We start from the raw sequence: 27,419 nt of genomic DNA, 5'->3' as shown, positions 1-27,419 counted from the left end.
ACGTGTAGAAGATAAATAAACAAACACATAGATTCGGAGAACAGACTAGTGGTTACCAGAGGGGAAGGGGGTGGAGGAGAGGAGTAAAGGGGTCGAGGGGCACATGTTTATGGTGATGGATGGCAGCTAGACTTTTGGTGGTGAACACGATGCAGTCCATACTGAAGTCAGAATGATGTACACCTGAAATTTATATAACGTTATAAACCAATGTGACCTCAATTTAAAAAAAAGAAGTAAAAATAAGAGAGAATAATACATGTATCTCTATAACAACACATTTGAAACTCTGGGGGAACTAGATGACTTCCTAGCAAACTAATGACTATCAAAATGTACCCAAGAAAATACCGAACATTTGAATAGGCCACACAGCAGAAGAGACTGGAAGATGAGGTCTAGCCAGGATCACAGCTGAACTGTTCCTCATCTTTCAAAGAACAGATAATGCCGGTGATAGTCAAACTCTTCTAGGCCATGTAAAAAGATGAAAATTTCCTTATGAAGCCAGCATATGAAACCCGATGGATGTGTTACGAAAAGACAGAGCTCTAGACTAAATAAATAGATAAATGCATATCACATAGTATAAATACAAATGTGCAATTCTAAGTAAATATGAGCAAATATAACCCAACAATATATTAGACAAATGATATCTTATTACCAAGGAGGGTATAGTATTCAGTAATGTAAAATTCAGTAGTGAAAGAGTTCAATGTTATAAAGTCTGCCACCATAATCCATACATCAACAAATAAAAAGGAACAAGCCGTATAGTGACTTTTAACACTGAAAAGCCTTTTGATAAGACCTAACTGCCATTCGTAGCAAAAGTTCTTATGTAAAATAGGATTAAATGTAAAAAATTGTTTACCAAAATGTGATAGCAAATATACTACAAAACATAAAAACCATTTCAGTTAAAATCAGGAAATAGAGATGCCTAATATGATGGTTGGTATTCAGTATTGTCTTGGAGATTTTAGTGAATGGAATAAAAACAAAATTTAATGAGTTGTGTAAACTTTGGGAAGAAGAGATAAAACTACATATTTTTTTGCAGATGATATTTTTTACCTAGAAAACCCAGGAGAATCTAATTATAAGTTTTTAAAATTAATACAAGAATGTTGAAGTGGTTGGCTAGAGGATAAATATAAAAAGTCATTAGCTTTTCTGTATGTCAGCCATCAGCCCCTAAAAATTGGAAAGGGAGGGGACAGCCTGGTGGCGCAGCAGTTCAGTTTGCATGTTCCACTTCAGTGGCCCGGGGTTCGTCAGTTTGGATCCCGTGTACAGACACTGCACCACTTGGCAAGCCATGCCGTGGTAAGCATCCCACATATAAAGTAGAGGAAGATGGGCATGGATGTTAGCTCAAGGCCATTCTTCCTCAGCAAAAAGAGGAGGATTGTCAGCAGATGTTAGCTCAGGGCTAATCTTCCTCAAAAAAAGAAAAAACTGAAAAGGGAAAAATATTACACCCATAAAAGCAATAAAGTATAAAAATATTTAGAATAAATTGAACAAGAAATGTGAAGGACCTTTGTGAGGAAAACTAGAGAATTCTATTGACGCATATAAATTAGTGTTTGAACAAATGGAAAGACATACCCCAAAGTTTCTGTTCTTCCCAAATTAATATTTACTTCAGTTCCAAAATAATCCCAATTGGGAGGTGGATTCCAAGATGGCGCCGTGAGTAGTCCTCTTTGTCTCTCGCCCTTCGAGTCTACAATTATTTGGACACTTATCGCTTGACAAAGGATATCCAGACAGCATCTCAGGACGTCTGAGACACCCACGCGACTATACATCGGAAGGCGGACGGACTTTCCTCCGGGAGGATGTGGAAATAGGTGAAAACTCTCCGACCCCGACGGGCAGCCTAGTACCCGCAAGCGGCTTTCTTCCAACGGACGCCCCCAGAGGATCCACACACATCTAGGGCAGGAGCGAGAACACAACAGAGGAGCGACGGTGGAAACAGGTGACCAGAACCCTACTTAAACCCCCTGCAATTACTCCTAAACGCAGAGGGAAACTTTGGAGTTGCACACCTGAGCCCGCGGGGAGAGTCTCTCCCCGCCATTGGCGGGGAGACCCAGCCTGGTGCTCGGGGCGCCCGGAGGGTCCCAGAGGGACGCCCGCCCCGGGGGACTAGGGATTGCCGGAGATCTCGGAGAGGACCGGGGCGGGGGAACTTTCAAAGGCGCATCCGGCGACCCGGTGGGGAAGCGCCGGAGCTCCGCCAGGCAGCAGACAAAACTCTCTGTCTGCCAGTAGCAGAGGGGCCACGCTGAGCACTCAGGGCTCCCGGCAGAGGCCCGGAGAGAAGCCCAGAGGGCGGGGCGACCCCCAGCTGCCGTTGCCCGCCCCGGGGGACTAGGGATTGCCGGAGATCTCGGAGAGGACCGGGGCGGGGGAACTTTCAAAGGCGCATCCGGCGACCCGGTGGGGAAGCGCCGGAGCTCCGCCAGGCAGCAGACAAAACTCTCTGTCTGCCGGTAGCAGAGGGGCCACGCTGAGCACTCAGGGCTCCCGGCAGAGGCCCGGAGAGAAGCCCAGAGGGCGGGGCGACCCCCAGCCGCCGTTGCCCGCCCCGCGGGACTAGGGATTACCGGAGATCTCGGAGAAGACCGGGGCGGGGGAACTTTCAAAGGCGGGTCCGGCGACCCGGAGGGGAAGCGCCGGAGCTCCGCCAGGCAGCAGACAAAACTCTCTGTCTGCCATTAGCAGAGGGGCCACGCCCAGCATTCAGGGCTCCCGGCAGAGGCTCGGACAGAAGCCCAGTGGGCGGGGCGTCCCCCAGCTGCTGTTGCCCGCCCCGTGGGACTAGGGATTGCCGGAGATCTCGGAGAGGACCGGGGCGGGGGAACTTTCAAAGGCGGGTCCGGCGACCCGGAGGGGAAGCGCCGGAGCTCCGCCAGGCAGCAGACAAAACTCTCTGTCTGCCGGTAGCAGAGGGGCCACGCTGAGCATTCAGAGCTCCCGGCAGAGGCCCGGAGAGAAGCCCAGAGGACGGGGCGACCCCCAGCTGCCGTTGCCCACCCGGTGAGGCTAGGGATTGCCGGAGATCTCGGAGAGGACTGGGGCTGGAGAGAGTTCCAGAGACCCAGCTTAGTAGCCTAGGGGGAAACCCTACAGGCTCACAGAAGCCTTAGGGAAAGCCTCTGCACAGCACCAGTAGAAGGCACCCAGCCGCCAGCCACAAGGCTGGAAGACCCCAGGGCAAAAGCAGCATAGCTAGGTGTACTAACCACAGACTGTAGAAGATGCCAATAGCTCTCCTGCGACCCATAGAGGACAAGTGAGATTTGGTGGGTGCCGACAGCAACGGAGCGACAAATATAAGTGATCCCACCCCTGGCCGCTGGAAAAGCCCATAACACCGTTGCAGACCCCAAGGAGAGAGCGCATCTAGGTGGGCAACAACAGTAGGCCCCTGCAGCCTGAAGCCCCCCGTGACGGCCCCCACGGCAGAGGAGGGAATCCAAAGGGCCACTGTGGCTACGAAGAGGGGCCCAGGCCCAGATAGCAACTACGGACAGGGTTCCTGGTTGGTGAAGTATAAACAGCTGCTCCCCCCACCGCAGCAGCTGAAACAAGTGAAAGGAGCAACTAAACTCTATCTCCATGCGGAGGCACAAATCAACATCATCAAGCAATATGAAAAAATACATTAAATCTCCAGAACAGAAAGAAAGTAACAAATACACAGAAAACAATCCCAAAGAAAATGAGATATATAACCTAAATGATGATGACTTCAAAACAGCCATCATTAAAATACTCACTGAGTTAAGAGAGAATTCTGACCGACAACTCAACGAGTTCAGGAGCTATGTCACAAAAGAGTTTGATACGATAAAGAAGAACCAAACAGAAATATTGGAAATGAAGAACACAATAGAGGAGATTAAGAAAAATCTAGATGCTCTGAACAGTAGGGCCGATAATATGGAGGAAAGAATTAGCAATTTGGAAGATGGCAATATAGAATTGTTGCAGGCAGAGGAGGAGAGAGAAGCAAGACTTAAAAGAAATGAAGAAACTCTCCGAGAATTATCAGACACAATTAGGAGATGCAACGTAAGGATTATAGGTATACCAGAGGGAGAAGAGAAGGAGAAAGGGGCAGAAAACCTATTCAAAGAAATAATGGCTGAGAACTTCCCAAATCTGGTGAGGGAGATGGATCTTCAGGTGACAGAAGCCAATAGATCTCCAAACTTTATCAATGCAAGAAGACCAACTCCACGGCATATAGTAGTGAAGCTAGCAAAAGTCAACGACAAGGAGAAAATATTAAGGACAGCCAGGCAAAAGAAACTAACCTACAAAGGAACCCCCATCAGGCTATCAGCAGATTTCTCAGCAGAAACTTTACAGGCTAGAAGAGAGTGGAATGATATATTCAAAAATCTGAAGGACAAAAACCTACAGCCGAGAATTCTCTACCCAGCGAAAATATCCTTCAAATACGATGGAGAAATAAAAACTTTCCCAGATAAACAAAAATTAAGGGAGTTCATTGCCACAAAACCTCCTCTTCAGGAAATCCTCAGGAAAACCCTCATTCCTGAAAAATCCAAAAAAGGAAAGGGGCTACAAAACCAAGAGCAGAGGAGATAAGTAGAAGGACAACAACAGAGAGTAGCAGCTCTACATCAGAACAGATTAAACCATGGGACGAGAAACAAAGGAAACTGAAGAAAACCGGAAAACAAGACACAAAATGGTAGTGGTAGGTCCCCACGTCTCAATAATCACTCTAAATGTAAATGGATTGAACTCCCCAATCAAAAGACACAGAGTGGCAGGATGGATCAAAGAACAAGATCCAACAATATGCTGCCTCCAGGAAACACACCTCAGCCCCAAAGACAAACACAGACTCAGAGTGAAGGGATGGAGAACAATACTCCAAGCTAATAATGAACAAAAGAAAGCAGGTGTCGCTATACTAATATCAGACAAGGTAGATTTCAAAGCAAAACAGATAAAGAAAGACAAAGAGGGACAGTATATAATGATAAAAGGGACTCTCCACCAAGAAGACATAACACTTATAAATATATACGCACCCAACACAGGAGCACCAAAATTTGTAAAGCAACTCTTAATAGAACTAAAAGAAGACATCAACAACAATACAATAATAGTAGGGGACCTCAACACACCATTAACACCAATGGACAGAACATCCAGACAGAAAATCAACAAGGAAATAATAGAATTAAATGAAAAATTAGACCAGATGGACTTAATAGATATATATAGAACACTTCATCCAAAAACAGCAGGTTACACATTCTTCTCAAGTGCACATGGAACATTCTCAAGGATTGACCATATTTTGGGAACCAAAGCAAACATCAATAAATACAAGAGAGTTGAAATAATATCAAGCATCTTTTCTGATCATAACGCTATTAAACTAGAAATCAACTACAAGAAAAAAGCAGAGAAAGGTGCAAAAATGTGGAGACTAAACAACACGCTTCTCAACAAACAATGGATCATTGAAGAAATTAAAGAAGAAATCAAATATTATCTGGAGACAAATGAAAATGAGAACACGACATACCAAATCATTTGGGATGCAGCAAAAGCAGTCCTAAGAGGGAAATTCATCGCAATACAGGCTCACCTCACTAAACAAGAAAAAGCTCACGTAAGCAACCTCAAACGACACCTAACAGAACTAGAAAAAGAAGAACAAACAAGGCCCAGAGTCAGTAGAAGGAGGGAAATAATAAAAATAAGAGCAGAAATAAACGATATTGAAACAAAAAAGACAATAGAAAGGATCAATGAAACAAAGAGTTGGTTCTTCGAAAGAATTAACAAAATTGACAAACCCCTAGCCAGACTCACCAAGAAAAGAAGAGAGAAATCGCAAATTAATAAAATCAGGAATGACAGAGGAGAAATCACAACAGATACCAATGAAATACAAGAGATCATAAGAGAATACTATGAAAAACTATATGCCAACAAATTGAACAACCTGGAAGAAATGGACAAATTCCTAGACTCCTACAATCTCCCCAAACTGAATCAGGAAGAAATGGAGAATCTGAATAGACCAATCACAAGTAAGGAAATAGAAACGGTAATCAAAAACCTCCCCAAAAATAAGAGTCCAGGACCAGACGGCTTCTCTGGAGAATTCTACCAAACATTCAAAGAAGACTTAATACCTATTCTCCTCAAACTGTTCCAGAAAATTGAGAAAGATGGAGAACTCCCTAACACATTCTATGAAGCCAACATCACTCTGATCCCCAAACCTGACAAGGACAACACAAAGAAGGAGAACTACAGGCCGATATCACTGATGAACATAGATGCAAAAATCCTCAACAAAATTTTGGCTAACCGATTACAGCAATACATCAAAAAGATTATACACCATGATCAAGTGGGATTTATACCAGGGACACAGGGATGGTTCAACATCCGCAAGTCAATCAACGTGATACACTACATCAACAAAATGAAAAACAAAAACCACATGATCATCTCAATAGATGCAGAGAAAGCATTCGACAAGATCCAACACCCATTTATGATAAAAACCCTCAGTAAAATGGGTATAGAAGGAAAGTACCTCAACATAATAAAGGCCATATATGATAGACCCACAGCCAACATCATACTCAATGGACAAAAGCTGAAAGCCATCCCTCTGAGGACAGGAACAAGACAAGGGTGCCCACTTTCACCACTCCTATTCAACATAGTTCTGGAGGTGCTGGCCAGAGCAATTCGGCAGGAAAAAGAAATAAAAGGAATCCAAATAGGTAACGAAGAAGTAAAACTCTCGTTGTTTGCAGACGACATGATCTTATACATAGAAAACCCCAAAGAATCCACAGAAAAACTATTAGAAATAATCAACAACTACAGCAAAGTAGCAGGGTATAAAATTAACGTGCATAAATCAGTAGCATTTCTATACACTAACAATAAACTAACAGAAAAAGAACTCAAGAACTCTATCCCATTCACAATCGCAACGAAAAGAATAAAATACCTTGGGATAAACTTAACCAAGGAAGTGAAGGATCTATACAATGAAAACTACAAGACTTTCTTGAAAGAAATAGGCGATGACATAAAGAGATGGAAAAACATTCCTTGCACATGGATTGGAAGAATAAACATAGTTAAAATGTCCATACTACCTAAAGCAATATACAGGTTCAATGCTATCCCAATCAGAATCCCAAGAACATTCTTCACAGAAATTGAACAAACAATCCTAAAATTCATATGGGGCAACAAAAGACCGCGAATTGCTAAAGCAATCCTGAGCAAGAAAAACAAAGCCGGCGGAATCACAATCCCCGATTTCAAAACATACTACAAAGCTACAGTGATCAAAACAGCATGGTACTGGTACAAAAACAGGTCCACAGATCAATGGAACAGAATTGAAAGCCCAGAGATAAAACCACACATCTATGGACAGCTAATCTTCGACAAAGGAGCAGAGGGCCTACAATGGAGAAAAGAAAGTCTCTTCAACAAATGGTGCTGGGAAAACTGGACAGCCACATGCAAAAGATTGAAAATTGACCATTCTTTTTCACCACACACCAAAATAAACTCAAAATGGATCAAAGACCTAAAGATTAGGCCTGAGACAATAAGTCTTTTGGAAGAGAATATAGGCAGTACACTCTTTGACATCAGTTTCAAAAGAATCTTTTCGGACACTGTAACTCCTCAGTTGAGGGAAACAATAGAAAGAATAAACAAATGGGACTTCATCAGACTAAAGAGCTTCTTCAAGGCAAGGGAAAACAGGATTGAAACAAAAAAACAGCTCACTAATTGGGAAAAAATATTTACAAGCCACTTATCCGCCAAAGGGTTAATCTCCATAATATACAAAGAACTCACACTGCTTAACAACAAAAAAACAAACAACCCGATCAAAAAATGGGCAGAGGACATGAACAGACATTTCTCAAAAGAAGAAATGAATATGGCCAATAGACACATGAAAAGATGTTCATCATCGCTAATCATCAGGGAAATGCAAATCAAAACTACACTAAGATATCACCTTACCCCCGTTAGATTGGCAAAAACATCCAAAACCAAGAACGACAAATGTTGGAGAGGTTGTGGAGAAAGAGGAACCCTCATACACTGTTGGTGGGAATGCAAACTGGTACAGCCACTATGGAAAACAGTATGGAGATTTCTCAAAAAGTTAAAAATAGAAATACCCTATGACCCAGCCATCCCATTACTGGGTATCTATCCTAAGAACCTGATATCAGATATCTCAAGAGTCCGTTGCACCCCTATGTTCATCGCAGCATTATTTACAATAGCCAAGACGTGGAACCAGCCTACATGCCCAGAAACTGATGATTGGATAAAGAAGATGTGGTATATATACACAATGGAATACTACTCAGCCATAAAAAAAGACGAAATTGGCCCATTCACAACAATGTGGATGGACCTCGAGGGCATTATGTTAAGTGAAATAAGTCAGTCAGAGAAAGACGAACTCTATATGACTCCACTCATAGGTGGAAATTAGCATATTGATAAGGAGATCTGATCGGTGGTTACCAGGGAAAAGGGGGGGTGGGGGGAGGGTACGGAGGGGGAAGTGGTGTACCCACAACATGACTAACAAAAATGTACAACTGAAATCTCACAAGGTTGTAATCTATCATAACATTAATAAAAAATAAAAAAAAAAAAAAAAAAAAAAAAGAAAGGCCAAAATAATCCCAATTGGTTTTAATTTAAATCGGATAAAAGTATTTTATCCTGAAATCTGCAACATTCTGGTGGTATAGTAATAGACCAAGAATCTATGGAACAGGATAGAGAAACCAGAAAGAGCTGTGAGAACATAGTATGTTCCATATAGGCTAATATACACAGTCCATGTAGGGAAATCAATTCAGGAGGACAAAACATAGATAATTTAATAGATTATGCTTGCCAAATTGGCCACCTATCGATATAAAAATGAATTCATAGAATAAAGACTTAAATGTTTTAAAAAAAAGGTTTTACAAGAATATTTTTAGGAGACAGTAAGTTTTCAAGAGTGAGGAAGAACTCAGTCAAGAGTGGAAACTGTATTATGTAAGAGAAATGATAGACATAGGAAAATAATTTTTTACTTAATCTGAAAATTTTGTTATTTCACTCATTTGGGAAGATGTTTTCATTGGATGTACAATTCCTACTTGACAGCTTTATGGCTTTCATTGCTTTAAAGATGTCATCTCATTGTCTTGCCTCCATTGTTTCTGATGAGAACTCACCATATTTCAAATTACAAAGCCCCTCTTTCTAATGTTGCCTAACCCCTTTCTCTGCTTTATTTTCTTAACACTTATCGCCATCTGACATACCATATATTTTACTTATTTATCTTATTGTCTGTCTTCACACACTAGAATTTATGGTGGATCAAAGTAGGGATTTTTGTTAGTTTCAGGCTGTCATAAGCTTCTAGCAACAGTAAAAATTCAATTAATATTTGTTGAATGAAAAATGAGAACAGAATGAATTGTCCTCAAGAACAGTGTTACTGTTCTGTCCACTGTGTTCTCATAGCCCTTAGCTCATGTTTCTTAGTTGGATTTTCCTGGTATAATAGTCATCTGGTTTCGCACCAAGCTGCAAACTCCTTAAGGGCTAAAACTATATCTTTATCTTCTTTGAGTCCTTAGCGCACCTAACACAAGGTCTGTGTTGTAGAAGACCCTGTTTTTTCAATCAGCGAGCATGCCTGGCTTGCATTGGTTTTCTCTGTCTTGTCATACTTGACTCCTTCATCACTGTAATCTTTTTGAGCTTGCCACTTCTAAAGATTACTATTTCCAGTCTGATTTCCACGTGCAAACCCGTGAACCTTGTCCTGATCACAGACTCTGCTTCCAGCCTTTCTCCTGTTCACCACCAGCTTCCTTGGACCAGCACCCATTCCTTGTTTTCTTATAGACACCGCACTGAGGCTAATCCCCTGGCCTGTCCTTGATCCCATCTCTTTCTCCAACTTCAGATCTTGATTTTTCCTGCATCTTTAGTCAATCTCTGCACTCAAAGTGTCAGGTAAAGGCCACCAATGTCCTTCCAGTTATTAAGCTCAGTGGGCTTTGTTCAGTCATGAAGTTGTTTTACATTTTTATCAAATTCAATAGCAACTGTTTTCTACTTCTGGAAAGTATTTCCTCCCTCGTTCACCCTGTTCCTCTGGTTGCCCCTTCTAACTTATTTACGCTTGTCTTTCTTCTGCGTGCATCTTGAATACTGCGGTTCCCTAGGATCTGTTCTTGGCCAGCCTGCTTCGTGCTCTGCACGCATCCCTGAGACTCCCCTCTGCTTTGACCCCCGGAAACACTGACAGCAAGTGAACCCAAGTTCCCAGTCCTGAACTTCCTCCTGAAAAATCTGTTTTTAATACCTCTTGGATAGTTTGTCCTAAAGATGCTTTAGACTCCCTTAGATGTCAGAGATTCAGCATCCCTGAGAATGTACTCCTTGTGCTCCGAAGCCCGCTCCTCTGCTTCGTCTTGCTCAGTGGCTCGCACAGGCATCGAGTCAGTCTCGGGGGCTAGCAAGGTCAAAGTATTCTCTTACCGTCCGGTGTTGTCGAGTCCCATCAGATATGCCTGTGACTTCTTTCTGCTCCTCTCCATCCTCACAGCAGCTGTCTCAAGTCAAGACCTCCTCAGCTCATGCCTGCTTGCTGAAACAGCCTCCTCTCTGAAGTCTGTTATATTTCCCCCCTCATTTTTTTCCGCCATCTCTAAAACTGCCACCAATGGCATCTTTTTAAAAAAAAATTCAAAACAGTCACAAAACCAACAATGGGCAGGGGAAGAGAAACGAGACCACAATTTATCATGGCATTTCTTTGCTTAAAAACATCCACTAGTTTCATAGCACATTTAGGTTAAAGATCGAATTCTTTTCATGGAGTTTTAATTAGATTCTTTCTTTTGCAATGAAGAGCGATCACTCAGATTTCCTCAAGTAATGGGCTATGCTGTAAAAATGCATGTTGGGGGAGGATGTTGACTCGTGGAAATTCCAGAACAGGACTGTGATCAGAGAGCTCTCATCTTGCCTCTGTCTGTAGAGCCTCTGCAGCGGAGCTCGGCCCCTCACTCTGTGGCAGCGGTTTTCAAACGAGCTGCATCAGGGTCGCCTGGAGGGCTTGTGCAAGCGGATTGCTGGGCTCCACCCCCAGGGTTTCTGATTCAGTAAATACCCCAAATTTTAATTGATGCCTCAAATTTGTATTTCTAATAATTTCTCAGAGACACTGATGCTGTAGGTCTGGTTACCACACTTTGAGACCCATTATCCTTTAAGGCACCGGTCACATCATTTGGGAAGCCTTCTTTGATGCTATCAGTCAGAATTAACTTTCTCTCTCCTTTGTAGGTTTCTTCACGTTATGTTAGGAGAGCCTTCTCAAACTTCAGCATGTGTCAGAATCACTTAGAGGGATTATTAAGACATCGATTGCTGGTCCCATCCCCAGAGTTTCTGAATCATTAAGTTTGGGGTGTGGCCTCAAAATTTGGATTTCTACCAAGTTCCTAGGGGATGACCACACTTGGAAACCACCATACCGGAATAACTTGTTGACATACCTCTCTGCTCTGCTGAACTCAGATTCCAATGTGAGACCTCACATTGTTCTTCTGTCCACTTGTTGCAATGCCTGAGCACGGTGCCAGCTGTGGATGTATGCTGAATAGACTAATTCCCCAGACAATGAATTCTGAAATCCTCTCTTTGATCACACCCTCATAACCCTAAGTTCTTCTTGCTTCTTCAATTCTGTGGAAGCTTTTAAAAAAAAATCATATCCTGGGGGCTGGCCCCGGGGCCAAGTGGTTAGGTTCGCATGCTCTGCCTCTGGGAACCTGTGTTCACAGGTTTGGATCCTGGGCTCGGACCTATGTACTGCTCATCAAGCCGTGTTGTGGAGGCATCCCACATAGAAGAACTAGAATGACCTACAAGTAGGATATACAACTATGTAAGGGGGCTTTGGGGAGAAAACAAAAAAAAAGAGGAAGATTGGCAACAGATGTTAGCTCAGGGCCAATCTTCCTTAAAAAAAAATCATATCCTGTTTTTTAGCCTTTCTATTCCTTGTTCTCTGTCACTTGTTTTCAGACTCATGTGCCACCAGGCCACTTGAGGCCCCTTAAACATTTTATCTCACGTTCTCATGGTTTAGAGTCTTTCATCCACATGCCCATCTCCTCGTCAGCTCCCAGCTGTCTGTAAACCTAACCATCCGCTCTGGCTCCCAGACTGCCATGAGCTGATGGAGAAAGTCCCTCAGTGCCATCGCCCTCTGCAGAATCTCCAGCGTAACCGAGAGGGGCTCTCTGGACTGCTCTGTGTCCTTAGATTCATTCCTAGTGGAATTTTGGTAACTCTCCCTTTCCCAGTGCTCCCAGTATAACACTATAACCTTGACTCTTAGCAGATACCCTCCTACCTCATGAAGGAGATCAGGGCTCCTCGGTGTGACGTCCTTGCCTCTTCTGCCCTAGCACGCTCCAAGTCCTCTGTTTTCATCTTGTTCACCACCTGCCTTTTCATCTCAGGGTCCTTCCTCTACCTGTGTTCTTCAAACCTTCCCTCTGTTCTGCTTCTCTCCCCCATCGCTTATCCCCTCTTTCCTAAGAGCCTCATTTCTGTAAGTTCATTTCCCTTAGCTGATGAACTGAAATGCCCTCTTCTCCCCATGTTCCTAAGAAAAAGAAAAGAAGAGCAGGAGAGAAAGCATCCCTTTCTCTTGACTGTTTCCCGCAAGCTCTCCTGACTCGTCCTCTTGGTTGCAAACCTCTCAGAGTGTGGCCGCACCTGCGGCTCTCCCGACGCCTCCTTTTCACTGTCCGGCTTCTTGCAGTCTGACTTCTGACCTCATCCTTCCCGTGAAGCCTCTCCCCATGCGGGGACAGTGACGCCCTGCCTGCTAGTCCCGCAGTGTCTCCCCCCATCTTGGCCTTGACCTTTCTTCGACATTTGACAGTCTTGTCCTCCAGCCCTTGAGAGGCCCTCTGCTCCCTTGGCTTCCAGGTCTCTGTGTTTCCTTGGAGCCCCTCCCAACTCTGATTACCCCTCCTGCTCCTTCCCCAGCTCCTTGCCTCTAACATGGACATTCACATGCTGTCCTTTGTTCTTCTTTCTTGGGTTTTCTCCATTATTGCCTCTTTCTGAAGAATTTGGAATTGCCTCTTCTTGGATATATACACCTAGCTTATTCCAGATACCTACAATTCAATATCTTTGAAAAAAACGTCTTTTCTACATCATCCTGTGTTAGCCCCCTCAATTTGCTAATCTCTTCCTGGGTACCCAGGACTGGACCTCTGCCTGGATCACCCCCTCCCCACAAGCAGTTGTTTGCCATAGTCTGTCGGTGGTGTTTCTGCTCAGTTTGGTTCCCACCGTTTAGGGAACATCCACGTTATCTATTGCCAAGACTATTGTTTTATCCTTCTCAGCCTTCAGTCTTCATCTCTCCCTTCTGTTTCATCCTTACCTGGCACTGATGAGTAAGTTCTGACAGTAATCATTTACCACTCGCAAGTGTCCAGTGGTTCTCTAAACCACCAGAATAGATCGAACTCCTCAGGCCGACGTTCAAGGACGTTCACGCTCTTATTTTTGCCTCCTCCCAGTCCAGCTGTCCAGCCCCTGTCGGTATGTCTGCAAGCTTTGTGTGAATACTTACACGCTCTGGTGTCTGCGAGAGCTTTCTCTTTCCAGCCTCTCTTGCTTTGCTGCTGCTCCTCCCTGGATTGCCTGCTGAATTTCTGTTTGTGTCAGAAAGCAACGGTCTCTGTTCAGAATTAGTCCTTTATTTTCTTCCTGGACACACTGTTTGGGTTTCTTAACTAGTGCGTGTTAGCACTTGTGTCTGCTTGTTTAGTCACCAAAACACTGAATCCCACCATATGTCAGGTTGGGGGTGACATCTGTCTGTCTGCACGTGTGTCTCCCTCACCTGCGTAAAAGCCATGGGAGGACGAGTCAAGCTCCCACGTCCCTCCCAGCGCTTGGCACCTGCTTTGCCCCGGGAGATGAGCAGTAACTGATTTTTGACTTCAATTGCACAGAGAGGTACCCTGAATGTGCAGATGAAAAATGTTTTTGGTAGAGTGTGGAAGAGTTCTTGCTGCAGTGACATGGCAAAGTTATTAAAAGGTGAGAATTTGGGAAGCACAGTTATGTTCAGGGGCTGCTGCTTCGGGGGTTATTGCCCAGCAGTGGTAAGTAGGTAACGTTAGGAAAAGTGTGTCATTTCCAATGGGTACCACGAAAGAAGGCATTATTTACGTCAATGTGCAATGGTGTTGGTTGGTTGCTACTGACACTTGTTTTTCTCACGTATTCTAAGATGTTGCCTGGTGGAGCTGTATGTAGCGTAACTTTTGAAATGAAGCTGATATGTTGGTGTGAAGGGTTGTGTGCACGGCTAGTGGAATCGGACAGGTATTGCTCTGAGATGTGGGTCTTAGGATTCATAAGCTTCTCGCCTTAAGAATGGTCATTTGTTCATTCTACCCCTTGCCTTTTAAAATTTTGCTTCAGAAAATTACTGATCAATATTGTGCAGTTTCCTAGAACTGGATGTTCTTATTGCCAGAGTCGGGGGTTCGGCCGTCCGTGATTTCCCATCTGTGCTCTCTGAGGGGCGTGCATGGGAGGCTGAGCGGGTCCTCTTGTGGGATTTCTAGTACTGGGGCTCTGGATAGGGTAACTTTGTGAGTAAAAGTGGGGTCATGCTAGAGAGAAATTCAATGTTTGAACAAAATCACAGGGCTGGATGACAACTAGGATTCTTTCCAAATTTGAATAGCATGCTATGCTTTTTGTGTTGGGGATTTTTATAAAAAGAGTTGAGAACAAAAATGCTAGCACACACATGTGGAAGAGTATTCATATAAAGAATCGAAATACAAAGTAGGAAAGGTTTTTTATTAATTTAAGTTAACTCAGTTATTCAGAACTTCAGGTCTGAAATGATAAAGTAGGACACAAGTGTGATTTTTAGGGTCTAAAAATGCCCCTCGTGATTCAGGGGTATCTGGTCTGGAATGGATGATACTCAGCGTGTGCCCCGTTTACAAGGGTGATATCACTGCCCAGTCCTATTAGACATTGTGAGCACTTTGTAAAAGGAATACTTCTGAGAGCCCACACTCTGTGTGTCTCAGCATTCTGCTGTCTGTGAGGACATGGCCTGGCTCAGGAGACTGCACCTGTCTGTTCCTAAGGCAATACCACATGTGCACACCGCTAAGAAAATTAGTCCGTGTGCCAGCCTGCAAGCCCGGCTCTGACCTGCCTTTCCTTGGCTTGTGTTCTGCGGAGCTCCTTGATTTTGCCACACTGTTACGGTTGTTTTTCTCAGCAGCTGAGCCTCTTTCCCTACTGCCCAGACCAAAGTTGAATTCTCTCTCCTAGCACTTCCCTCCTTGGACCATCATTTCTGTAGTCGACCCCAACTGCGAGTGGTCTGGTGGCGGCTCTGGCTGGTCCAATATGGTGCTTCTCATCCACCCCTTTTGTTGTTTGTTTCTATAGGCCTGGACCTGGGGTTGCAGGCAAGAAAAATAATTATGGTCACTGGCTCGTGGCCATAGTTTAGAAAAAAAGACTTGGTGTGGAAATGTGACATGTACACAGTGACTTCGACTCCTATGAATATTTTTCCACAGTTTTTTTCTGTGTCCTCTGCTTTCAATTTCTAGCCTTTGCTCTTGCTAATCTGATGAATAAGCCAACAAAGCTCAAGGTGTGTGTAGAACAAAGCAAAGTTCAGTGAGTGGTAAAGTGTAAATGTGTTATCTCAGCAGGCACAAGTTGCCACGTTTTTTGTGAAAAAAGTTGCCGTGGTTTTTGCTCATCTGCAAATTTGGCTGCGGCCATGGTTTACAGATAAGTTGAGGGAATTTTTCTTGGTTTTAGAAGAAAGAAAACACGCACACACACATGTCCCACATAATACTGCTCAGAAAAAGAGATAGCCCTGCTTATTTCCACAAAAGGGAAGGTGTTGCATTTCTGTTTTTCAATAGCCAAATCCATCCAGTTTTGCAGGGGAATAGCTCTGGAATGGTGTCCTGGTAACCTTACATGTGTCCAAATAGGACAGGTAGCCACGGCTTACCTGCAGGTAATCTGTCTTGACAGACGCCCCATGACCCTCCCAGAACAGGAGCGCATGGTGGGCTCGTGTGGAGCCGCCTGAGGTCATTTCTTGTCTTCCTCATGAGAGACTTCTCCTGGCTCATGAGTTCTGCTGAGGTTGCGTCTTGTCACTCCACCTCCTTGGGCACAGCTGCAGGCTGCAGAACTGCATTGCTGCAGCGTCCGGCTCCTCCAGGAGCAGGGCGCCTGAGCATGTATGCTGCAGCGTCCGGCTCCTCCAGGAGCAGGGTGCCTGAGCATCTATGATGCAGTGTCGGGCCGCTTTTGTCTCAGTGTCACCCTGTGCAAGTGACATGGGGAGCTGGCCCCCTTAGCTGCTTTTGCTTTTTGCTGTCTATTGTAAATAAAAAACTGTCTAAATATAAAGAAGGGCTTCGTTCTTTACTGGTCAATTCTGTCAGCACTTGCCTTGGGCCGCTGGACAGATCTCATTGCCTTAACCCGATGGTTCTCATTTTGTTTTCTTACGGTTGTTTTTTGTTTTTAAGAATCTGGCTTTATTCAGTGGACTGAATCCAGCACACCCGGCTGCATTCCCTGCCCTTATGGTTTTTCCATAGCAGTGTGTCATTAGTATGACTGCATCTCCTTTTTTCTTTTTTTTTTTAATTTAAAGATTGGCACCTGAGCTTACAACTGTTGCCAATCTTCCTTTTTTTTTCTTTCTGCTTTTTCTCCCCAAATCCCCCCAGTACATAGCTGTATATTTTAGTTGTGGGTCCTTCTAGTTCTGGCATGTGGCACGCCGCCTCAACGTGTCCTGATGAGCGGTGCCACGTCCGCACCCAGGATCTGAACCAGAGAAACCCTGGGCTGCCGCCTCAACGTGTCCTGATGAGCGGTGCCACGTCCGCACCCAGGATCCAAACCAGAGAAACCCTGGGCTGCTGTAGCAGAGCACTCGGCCACGGGGCCGGCCCCTTCTTACGGTTTTTATTCATATGGAAACATGTACATTCTCATGGTAACGTGCATATAAACTATGTGATCTTCATAAACATAATTTATTGGACCTCTGTTGTTAGATATTTAGATTTTTTCCAAATTTGTTGTAAAGGCTGCATTTATTCCTTTTGCATATTTTTTTAGCATATAATGTTAAAGTTGGGATGAATAGATCAACAAGTGTTAACACCTTAATTTTTGGTTATAAATATGTATTGTCAATATGACTTTCAAAAGTTCTAGTCAAATTTACAAAGCCGTCATGAGTGGGTGAAGGTGTTAATTACCCCGCAGAGGTAATTTGATGGTGCTTTTCAACTTAAAAGTTACTGATTTAGTAGGCACTTTTGCTACATCTTGACTGTGTAGGCTGAAGTGAGGCAATATTGTACAGTGGGAGTGCGTGGGCTAGAAATTTTGTGTAAATCCAGACTTCTCCAGATGTGTGACCTCTGTAAGCCTCAGTTTCTTAGATTTATAAAAGGAGATTATAAATCTAATATTCAGTGTTAGAAAGAATGAACAGAAACATACGAGTTCATGCATATACGCTCACACATACACATCACAAACACACACACACACACTCACACTTACACTTTCTCTCTCTCTCTCTCCAACCACCTAATTCGATACCTGGCAAATATTAGGTGTATATTAAGTGATAGATAATATCATTTATCCTATATTAATAGTCAAATGTATTTTGTCTGTTAGTGATGTTTGGTAGAGGTGTATCGGAGGGGGGAAAGTCTCCTTTCTTCCCTTATTGTGTTCTTATGGCTGGACTAATAACAAAATTGACACAAGACCAGATTCACGAGAGGAAAACTCAGTCTAATATGTATGTATTGGAGATCATAAAGGATGCTCAGAGAGTGAACAAAACAGTATATTTATCTTTTACACAAAGAAACATAAATTTGTGAGGAATGATAGGGCAAAGAAACTTAGATTCAAGGTACATAATTAGTCTGGAATTTAAGCAGAATTTAGGCTGAGAAAGTAAATCAGCAAGTTATGTTTGAGCAGCCTCTCGGCCCTGAGTCCCCAGCCCTGGTGATTGAGGATGCCAGGGAGCACCTCCCACACAGGAGACTTACTTCCTGCTTTCAGGGGAGCAGAGCCCGGAAGCTCTGAAAGCCCATTTTGCTTCTCAAGTCACTAATTTCAAAATATTCAAGATGCTATTGTGGGATATTTTGGGATCACCTGCCCTGGGCGCCAGCAAGGGTAATAACTGGGACGTCTTTCTGTAGCTAGTGTGTTCAGTGAAAGGAAATGGAATTTAGGCTTTACAAACCTGACTGAATAGCTAATATTTTAGAAAATGAGTGTTGTGTCTGTAGTATGGCTGAGAAAACTGCATAAAAAATCTTGTAAATTCGGTGCCTGAGCATTGTTATGTCATAATTGATTCCTTTCCTCCAGGAAATTGAGAAATGTGTTGGTCAGAATAGATACTTCCTATTCATTTTTAAAGCCAAAAGTACTGTCCTGCCTTCCCTTTGACTCGCTCCGCAGTATTTACGGCCAGGCGTGATGATGGCTCCAGGGGTACAGTGACGAGCGAGAGCAACAGGAGCCCGTGTTTTTAGGGGCTGCAGTCTGAGTCTAAATAAGCAAACTGGTTTATTTCAGCCCATGTTAGTTTTGTCTGATGTGACCCCTGTGGAAGGGAATGGGACCGGTGCTGAGAGGCAGAGGGCTGGAGGCCTGGAGGCTGCGCGGGCAGGACTGTCGCGCTCTCAGGTGCAGGCGGCTGGTCCCTCACCTCCTCACCTCCTCACCTCCTCACCTTGGTGCAGCACGTGCTGCTGAGAAGCCCTCCTGCTTTACAGAAATATTTAATTCATTGAAAGTTGTTACTGTTTGGTATTATGTTTTCTTTTTCTGATAAAATTTAAAAGGTTCATTGCATACTTATGTGATCATAAAAGAAGGTCTTAGATATGATTTGCTTCTGGTGAAATGATAATATATGACAATTGGAAATATGATTAAATTGAGGAATTACAGTATTTTGAAGAACACAGCTGTTGTAGAAAATGAGATATCTATATTTGCTTTAGAGCCAACACTGCTGTAATGTGTTTTTGTAAAGCATATAATTGTAATGTAGTAAAATGCTTATGTGAAATTAAGGACGTTGAGTAATCTTACCAGAAAATCTTTAGAGTTTGTCAAATTGCTTTCCCTGTTTAAAAAAATAAAATAGCTCATGTTGTGGTAGAAATGGCAGCAAATCTTTAAGGGCTGTAATGGGTCAAGGAAGAAGCTGTGAGCTCTCTGATGGACGTCACGCTGTGGTGTCTCACTGTCTTCAAACAGAGCGAGAACATGCACTGACGACGATTCTGTTAGCCTTCTTTGATGATAAAAATGCTTTTTAAAGTTCTTACACTTTAGTAAGTTTCTTTCTTACCAAGAACAAGTGTGATTGGAAATCACTGTTTTAACGTATGTGCTCTGTGTGTCTGTTTTTAACTATAAATTGATATGATGTTTTTCTTTATAACCTGAGCATAAATTACTCCCTTTTTTTGTCAATTATATATATGAATATCAAAAGAAAAATAGTATATATTATTTATTTATTTTTTCATCTACTAGTCCAGGGACTGGGCTATATTTTTATTTCGGTGGACAGCACACCCAGAAAATATTTTTTTAAATGATTAAAAGTCTACACGAATTCTTCGCACACAATTTAATGGATTTTTATGTTTGTCCTTCCATCAGGGTGCTTGATTTCTCTAGAGGTTTCGGATGTTTGGCTTAGAGCTTTGTCTCCCCACCTGTCCCGGTTTCGGATGTTTGGCTTAGAGCTTTGTCTCCCCACCTGTCCCCGCTGGTGCTCGTGACTTCTGACCCTTGACCACCTGGACATTCTTCAGGAACATTTTACAGTAAGATAAATGTTAAAGTGAACACTCACATAGCACTGTCTGACCAGTCTTCTCCAAGGGTGTGTATGTGTGAGTGTGTGTTTGTGCCAGTGTGTGTATATGTGTGTGTATGGTTAAGCAATAATACCTGTAGAGAATTTTGAAACTGTGGAAAGTCACAAATAAGGAAAGAATATTTACACTGATCTTACCACCCATGTATGGACACTTAATATTTTGCTGTTTCTTTCCAATTGCTTTTCCATGTGTGTGTTTCTATGTGCAGACAAACATGCGTAGGGCCTTGCCCAAAGAAGGTGCTTTATAAATATGTTGAATAAATAGATATTTTAATGTATAGAATAATTTACAGTTTACAATTTAGGATCATATAGTATATACTGTTGTGTGTCCTCACTAAAATTTTTGCTTAACCCAGAAGATTCTCAAGGTATTTTATTACTTAAAAAATATGCCTTTGGTAACTTCATATCATATACGTATATAAATATAATTTAACCTTTCTCCCATATTAATACTATTTTGCATTTTTGCTGTAATAATGTTGTGATGTACATTTTTATCATCAGCTTTTATCATAATTGCTTCCTTAGCATGTTAATCCCAGAGGAGGAATTACTGGGTCATAGAATATAAAGTTAAAACAATTGCTCATCCTTTTGGTCAGATTTTTATTATTTAGAAATGATATTTTTATTGAATTACAAGGGATAGCTATTCATCTAGAAAATTTGGAAAGCAGAAAAATAAAGTACAAAGAAAATTGTGAAGAAATTCTTTATAATCCCTGCACGTAAAGATGACTTCATTTAGGATTTTGGTTTGTATACTTTTAGTCTTTTTTATTTCCATTTCATGTTTTACCAATAAGGAGCCTTTTGTTTTCTAAACTGTGCTTTTTTTCCTACTTAGTAGTGTATCATTAACATGGCCTTTCTCTGCCATTAAACAATCTTCTACAATGTAATTTTATGGCCTATTATTAAAATGACACGTCTGTACAATGCATTTAATTAAGCCCCTCTTGTTGGACCTTTAGTTTGTTTCCAATGTCTCATTATTATGAAGAATTCTAGGATAAAAACCCTTGTGTTTGCCCGTTGGGTGCATCCACTGTAATTGCATTAATACAGATTCTTAAAAGGAGAATTGCTGGTTCACAGTCTATGAATAATTTTGAAGGCTTTTGACGTATTTTTCCACGTTGCTTTCTGATGGGTTGTACCAACTGGCATTTACAACAGAAAGAGGTATGAATGTGAAAGGAGATTATACAAAAAATTTTCAAGTCTTTCACCTAAAAATTAACCAAATCATCTAGAAAACCTGCACCGGCTCACTCTTCTTTGAGAGGAGTGGGAGGTGCCTGTTTTAAGTACTCGTGAGCCGTCTCCTCAGAGTGGGATGTATTCATAAGCCTGTGCTGAAACGGGAAAAGCTGGATATGGAGTGGTTAGATGATTTCACTAAATGCTCACAGAAAGTGAGAGGTAAGGCTCTGATTACCAATTTAATTAGTTAGCCTGCTTATAGGGTGTATCTTCAGTTAAATGTTATTATTTTTCTGTCACCAATTGTTTCAAGGAAAGTCACTGTGTTTTCCTTTCGGGTCCCTTCAGCCGCTGCACGGGAGGCGTGCTCTTGGAGCAGTGCTTGACAGAACGGAAGCCCGTGGCCGCGCCTGTTGAACTGCTTGCCAAGGTGAGCCACTGAAGGCCTATGTCTTTGCAAGAAATCAACACTAAAGAGAATTAATTTAAATAAAATAATTTGCTTCAGTAGCATACCAACGTATTTGATTTGTAGGCTTTGCTGGAAAGTGACATAACAAAAGCCATCAAAGCCTTCAGTTTCCGGTTGTGTGCTCTGGAGCCGCAGTGCCTGGGGCTGCAGCCCATCGCCACTGCCCGCCAGCTCCGTGGCCTTAGGCAAGTCCTTCAGTCTCTCTGTACCTCAGTTTCCTCATCCATGAAGTAAGGAAATTACCATGCCTACCTCCTTGGGTTGTTGAGGGATCGAATCAGTCGTGCATGTGAAGAGCATAGGATGCAACACGCGCACAAGCCCCCCTGAGTGTTCGTCTTCCTTTTGGGCTGAGTCACTTGCATGTGTCCTCCCAGGGGTCAGGTTCCAGGCATCTGTTTTGATGTGTAGCAGGGAAGCGGTGGCTCAGGCAGCATTTTAGAGGAGACAGTGAAGCTCCTCGATCCTGTCCTGCCTGACTCCACAGGTGCCCAGAGCGGCTCTGGGGGCTTGGTGGGTGAGCCTGACAGTGACCAGGGCTGCAGGGGATCATCTGTACCCAAGGCGCCAGACCTTCTGCTGCCCTTTCTATTCTCCTCGCTCTGTGTTTTCAGTACTTCAGGGGCAATTTGTATAAAAAGTGGCATCAGATTTGCATCATTATATTGCATTTTAACCGGCAGTGAGAAGCTAAAACTCTTTATCTGCTCTGCTTTCCAGGACATCTGTTGAGTTATACCTAGTAATTTTCATTATGTGAAAGAGCTGCAGTCACCCGCCCGGACGTGGCCGTGGAACAGGGGAGAAGAGGTGCAGCGAATGGAAAGGAAGAGAAGGCGAGTGCGGCGCCTCCCCTGTAAGAAATGCTCGGCATCCTCTTGGTTCTCAGCCCAGGCGTCACATCACCTACTCTGTGTAGTTTTGGAAAACACGGAGGCCTGGGCATTCCTGAGACCCCCTAATCTAGAACCCCAGGGCGGTGCCTGGAAACCTGTAGCTCGAGGACCTCCTCGGAGCTTCTGTGCGCAGGGTGAGGTCCACTCTGGCAGGTTCCTAATTAGGAGTCAGGTCCCTGCTACCCCACATTGCTGTCGCTTGATGAGGCTGAGGGTCTGTGTTCCGCCAAAAGGGTGTAAGTTCCCTAGGCAAGGGGTCTCTTCGTCCTTTCCCTCACGTCTCCTCACCATGCCTGCTCAGTTGATGTGCTCATTTGACCAATGTTGAAAGGCTTCTGGCAAACCTCTTCTTGCTTCCTAGTGTCGAAGTTCTTTAAAGGGGGTTGGCTTTGACTGGGGCTGTCCAGTGTAACTTGCAGTTGCCCTTTCCCCCTCTCCCTGTGACTGCCTCTCAAGGGGGTAGAGTGGGCTAGACCAAGGGCTGGCTAAGGCCTGTCAGGTACCACGACCCCGGGGAGCAGATGTAGCCCAGCCAGGGGCCAGGGTGGGAGTTTCAACCAGAGGACACAGGCCGGGCTTGTGACCTGATGGCTGGGCTTGGACAGGATCCCCCTCCAGGGTTTTAAGGCAGCCAGAAGCCACAAAGATGGAGGAGCAGTCAATGATCGAAGTTAGAACTTACATGTACCAAAATTGGCTGTGATGATACACTGTCTTAGGAATCAGACCTGTGTGTGTCCTCAGATCAGGATCCTAGGACGAGGATCCTCTTACCTCCACTCAGTAGTGAATCAGATATTTGGGTGTTAGGGATGAATTGTATTCTAACTTCCAGAACAAGACAAGTTCTGGCTGATGGCAGCAAAGTGTTAGTTTCTCTGTCCAGCTCCTGCCATCTTCCCCTCATCTCAGCCAGTCAATACTAATATTATTTCTCAGAGTTTCTCCTTTAAGGGCCTTTAAGTTCCATCAAGTATTGCAAGAACACCTACAGAATAGAGAATTTCTTCCCCAGATTTCCCCTCAAGACCTAGTGGTAACTAAAAAACCACCAAGTGGCAAAAGTGGGATTTTTATTTCTGAAATAAATCCTCTGGCAGTATTAGGAACTGGGTAACAATAGGGGATGGGTCGTGAGCTTTCCTCCCTTAACTTTACAGAGACCTGAGAAAGGAGGTGCTGGGAAGCACGAAGTGAGGGGACGCTCTTGTGGCACGTCAAGGCAGGAGCAGACTCTCTGTGGGGGTGTGGAGAGAACTGTGAGACTGTCTGTTGAGATGAGTGGGGAACGGGGATGCAGTCTTTGATGAGTCCTTGGCTAATAATATGACTTTAAAATATGACTTTCTCAAGCTTTTGAACTCTAGTGTTTGTCAGCTCTGAAGGTGACAGCGAGGTGTTAGTGCAGGACAGCAGACCTATCTGACATGTTGACATGCCTTTCTCTTCACTCACAGTTCAACAGTCAAGCTACTCATTTTTTTAAGGCTCTGTGTTTGCAAAGCACTTTGTAAGACCTGGTGGTGGAAACACTAACGAGTTTATGACTGGTTTCTTAAATTCTTGCCATCTAGTTGGGATATAAGACATGCCCATAAAACATGATTACGGTGTGAGGTAGAATGTTAATTGTCAGTGGAATGTACAAGAAATGAGTTTACTAGGTATTCCGTGCTGAGATGGGACCTCATCCGACCCTGAGCGAGGACAAGAATGAAGCTTATCAATTATTATGTCTGGTTTGTCCTGATGACCGAAGAAGATGCTTGTGTTCAAGATACAGTGTTACTCTAACTTGACACTTACATTCTAAGATGCAGTAAGCATGGTTTATATTTCGAAATAAGTTTCAATAGAAGAAAAAAGGAAGATGCTTCATGCTGGCCTTTCAAGGAGGATTGGACTGAACTCAGTTTTGTACTGACATTGCGCTCGTGACTGTTAATGTCCGTTTTCATGGTGTGAATACAGGCAAGCCTGCACTGTGCTGCAGTGTGCAGATAGTGCATGTTTTACAAATTGAAGGCGAGACCCGCCCCCACCAGCGAAAAGATACTGACTCGCTAAAGGCTTGGAAGATGGTTAGCATTTTTTAGCAATAAAGTATTTTTTAACTAAGGTATGTACATTTTTTTAAACATCATGCTCTTTCACAACTAATAAACTACAGTATAGTGTAAACATAACTTTTAGATGCACTGGGAAACCAAAAAATTGGTGTGACTCCCTTTGTCGCAGTACTGGCTTTATTGCGGTGGTCTGGAACCACACCCACAGTATCTCTGAGGGGCACCTGCATTACAATAATGGTGTTCAGAACAGCCAGCTGAGATGGAACTCTTCAGCCTTTGACACTGAAAGGTTGAAAATAAGACTTAAAATAGTTTGCATATTCTGAATGGAAAACTATTTAAAAGATGTTAAGTATGGCTTTACTTTTAAAATATAATTTTCATCCTAATATTCAAGTATTAGAAGATATACCAATGACACACGGACATAGCCACACGCAAATGATCAATTCCATCATGCAAATCAGATATGCATTCTACCAGAAAATGTGTGTATATTTTTAAAGGAGAGTATGCTTATTTTATTTGCAGATAAGGTTTCTGCATATCTGTAAGTCTATTTTATTTATTTACTTTTTTAAAGGTTTTATTTTTCATTTTTCTTCCCAAAGCCCCCTGGTATGCAGTTGTGTATTTTCAGTTGTGGGTCCTTCTAGTTGTGGCATGTGGGACGCCGCCTCAACGTGGCCTGATGAGCGGTGCCATGTCCGCGCTCAGGATCCGAACCAGTGAAACCCTGGGCCGCCGCAGCAGAGCGTTGGAACTTAACCACTCGGCCACGGGGCTAGCGCCTGTAAGTCTATTTTAAATTGCTTTTTGTACAAGACAAGGTGACGTGTTTTATATTTTATAATTTATTTACCATCTGGGGTAATGAGTATACAAGTACATAAACACCTTCTGCTGACATAGAAAACTTAAAAAAACATTTTCTCTTCATTACTGGTGAAATGTGCCTATTTTGACTTGATTTAAATTTTAAAATATTTTTTCTTTTGTTTTGAGGTTGGCATTAGAAACTTCTCTCTTATCTCTCGCTGCCAGTGGTCTGACTCTCGGCTGTGTCTTCCTAAAGCCTTCTTTTCACCCGTAGCGCATCGCGTCGGGTTCAGATAGGTCAGCCTGGGATGGAAGCCCCGTCTGCAGGTGTGCATCAGCGCAGGGCTTCTTCCGCGCCTGTTGGGCTGGTCCGTGCGCTGGCTCCTGCTTGTCACTGCCTGCACTTGACTGTTCAAAGTCTTTATCCAAGTTTGAAGTCCTTTGTGTCTCTTCTTGCCCCTAAACCTCATAGGTCCATGTCCCCCCTAAGACCCCGCCCTTTCATGCAGCTGTTCCAGCCTGCGCGTCTGACCCATCGACATGGACTTACCAGGCAGCCGCCATCGGCCCAACTCACATTGGTAGGAGCGAGGGTCAGGGGACAGTAACGAGTAAAGTAGAGTAGCGTGCAGACCAGATGCCTGCTTCTCGTATTACCTGGCCGTGAGCAGACCAGGGTCTCTGCCTGCACCAGCCCCAGCACTCCGGGGGGGAACTGCATCTGCGGCATCGTCAGGCCTCCGACTGAGGACGCACAGCCCGCCCCGGCCCTAAGCCGTCCTTCCTGGTGATGGTGAGTCCACAAAAGTGCACGTGCCTGTTGTCTTTAGCCACTGGCCCCCAAAGCTCGGCTTTTTATCCCAGGCTGGTATTCCTCTCTCCCCAGCAAATGTCGGCTTGCCAAGGAGAAAGGCTAAATATGTGCTGAAGCCCCTGCAAAGCAGGCACGCTTCTACATTTTCCAGAAATTTTGGTATTTCAGAACAAAATGAAAGTCATCATGAGAAAAGTTAAAACTCTCTTGGACTTCTTTATATATCTTTATATATCTCTGATAGTTTAGTAATATAGTTTTAGTTTGCGTTCCATGTAGCTAAGGTGTTATATTAATTTCCTTTTACTGCTGTAACAAATGGCCACAAACTTAATGACTTAAAATAACACAAATTCATTATCTTAAAGTTCACAAAGTCGGAAGTCTGAAATGGGCCAGCGGCTGCGTTCCATCTGCAGGCTGTTGGGAGAATCTGTTTTCTTGCCTTTTCTAGATTCTAGGGCCACCTGTATTCTTTGGCTTGTGGGCCCTCATCACTCCAACCTCAGTTTCCATTGTCACGTCTCCTTCTCTGATCCTTCTGCCTCTCTTATAAGGACCCTTGTGATGACACTGGGCCCGCCTGGATAGCCCAGGATCACCTCCCCATCTCGAGGTCCTTCATGTCATCACATCTGCAGCGTCCCTTTTGCCTGTAAGATGCCACATTCACAGGTTCAGGGGTTAGGCGGTGGACATCTTTGGGGGCCAGTATTGTGCCAACCACAGGTGCCGTCCCCTCTTCATTGCTGGTGCTGGTCTGTCCTGGCCTCTGGCCTGTGTGGCTCTTCGTGGGTCGGCTCCCTCCCATTATCCTCTGCAACCCCTCTGCCAGTGGTGAAACAAGTGCTGTAACCCCCTTAGTAACTCAACATGTTCGTCCTCCTTTCTCTGGCCCAAATGCCCACCTTCTGCCCCTTGTGGCCTCTGCTTCCGGAGAGTACCCTGTCCCCTCTACCCAACCCACTTCTCCATC

The 27,419-nt window shown here is 43.7% G+C and overlaps 1 long non-coding RNA gene across 4 annotated transcripts in view; it reads left to right on the top strand.

Annotated features, from left to right (window-relative positions):
- Positions 1-27,419, top strand: part of LOC111772388 (uncharacterized) — a 139,583-nt gene that overhangs the window by 92,317 nt on the left and 19,847 nt on the right. Inside the window, exons 8-14 of one of the 4 annotated variants that reach the window (XR_011420913.1) lie at positions 19,933-20,099; positions 21,719-21,800; positions 21,906-22,027; positions 22,563-24,857; positions 25,422-25,603; positions 25,816-25,956; positions 26,102-26,422. This is a non-coding gene — a long non-coding RNA (uncharacterized lncRNA). The remainder of the gene's footprint in view (positions 1-19,932; positions 20,100-21,718; positions 21,801-21,905; positions 22,028-22,562; positions 24,858-25,421; positions 25,604-25,815; positions 25,957-26,101; positions 26,423-27,419) is intronic. The other 3 variants (XR_011420915.1, XR_011420912.1, XR_011420914.1) reach the window with 3 other exon arrangements.

This window comes from Equus caballus, chromosome 8 (genome assembly GCF_041296265.1).
Source record: "Equus caballus isolate H_3958 breed thoroughbred chromosome 8, TB-T2T, whole genome shotgun sequence".
In the NCBI taxonomy this organism is placed as follows: Eukaryota; Metazoa; Chordata; class Mammalia; order Perissodactyla; family Equidae; genus Equus; species Equus caballus.
Note: the sequence above shows the minus strand (reverse complement) of the source record. Positions and strands in the feature narration are given on the sequence as shown.